Source organism: Empidonax traillii, unplaced genomic scaffold, assembly GCF_003031625.1.
Source record: "Empidonax traillii isolate 1590-97213 ecotype Southwest subspecies unplaced genomic scaffold, ASM303162v1 scaffold5649:size7567, whole genome shotgun sequence".
NCBI lineage: Eukaryota > Metazoa > Chordata > Aves > Passeriformes > Tyrannidae > Empidonax > Empidonax traillii.
This window is the reverse complement of record NW_020960842.1, coordinates 1-1,125: the sequence shown is the minus strand read 5'-3', so window position 1 is coordinate 1,125 and position 1,125 is coordinate 1.

Genomic DNA, 1,125 nt, shown 5'->3' with positions numbered 1-1,125 from the left:
GGGCTGCGCTCGCCGTGGCGGGACGGGACAAACGCAGAAAAAAAAAAAAAAAAAAAAAAAAACCGTCCAAATAAAGCGAGAAGCTGAAAAAGCAGAGCTCGCTTCTCCTGAAAATAACACGTTTGGGTTTTTTTTTTATTATTATTTTTATTTAACGGGCGCTGCTGCGCTTCGCCAGTGCGAACGTCTTGTCTCGTCAAGAATCGCCCTATTCCCGGCCTCAGGCTGCCGAGGAGGAATTCAGATCCCGGCAGCAGAGCCTGTGATGGGAACCTTCTGCTTCCTGGAGGTCAAGAGGCGATTAAAAAAAAAAAAAAAAGACAGTTCTATTATTTTCCTCTGTGTTAATACCTAGAACTGGGAAATTGCCCTCCCGAGAGCTACTGGTGCTGCTATTTCATGTGTTTCTCGCTGACGAGCAAATGATAGAAAGAAAAAAAAAAAAGAAAAAAAGAGAAAGAAAGAAAGAAACTAAAAAAAGAAAGAAAGAAAGAAAGGGAGGAAGGAGGTAGAAAAAGATGGTTACCAGGTGGTGGTGTTGATCCTGATCCCAACGTCCATCCACATAATGGGATGGTTAATCCGTGTCCCGACGTCGATCCCTATCCAGATGCTGGGATGTTAATCCCGGTCCCAGCGTGGATCCAGCTGGGTCGCTCCGGCCCATGGGCACTCCAGGATCCTGGGGGTTCTTTCCCCATCCTGAGGAAGCCTGAGATCCATCCGTGGGGAGGCGGAGGAGGCAGAGGAGGCCTGGGCGGCTTCTCCTCATCCATGCCCATTGTCCTGTTCCTGTCCATCGCTGTCGTCCTTTCCTGCAAAGGGAGAGTCAGGGAGAGAGGGTGTCCTTGTCAGGGCAGCCGGGAGCAGTCCATCACTGTGTGGGTGTAACCCAGATGTGTATTCTGAACCCTCCAGGTCATTTCCCAGACTGTTCACAACAGACCATCTGCAGCAGCTGCCCAGAGCACACCTGACCCTGTAGGATGGGTGTTGGGAGGCCGGGGGGGATAAGATGTTCCTGTCCTCCCACCCACAACTCCCAGTCACCCATGTGGAACGCCCCGCCCTGGGGGAGGTGCTGGGGATTCCTCCCTGAACCTGAGGGGAGATAATCCCGGGGGG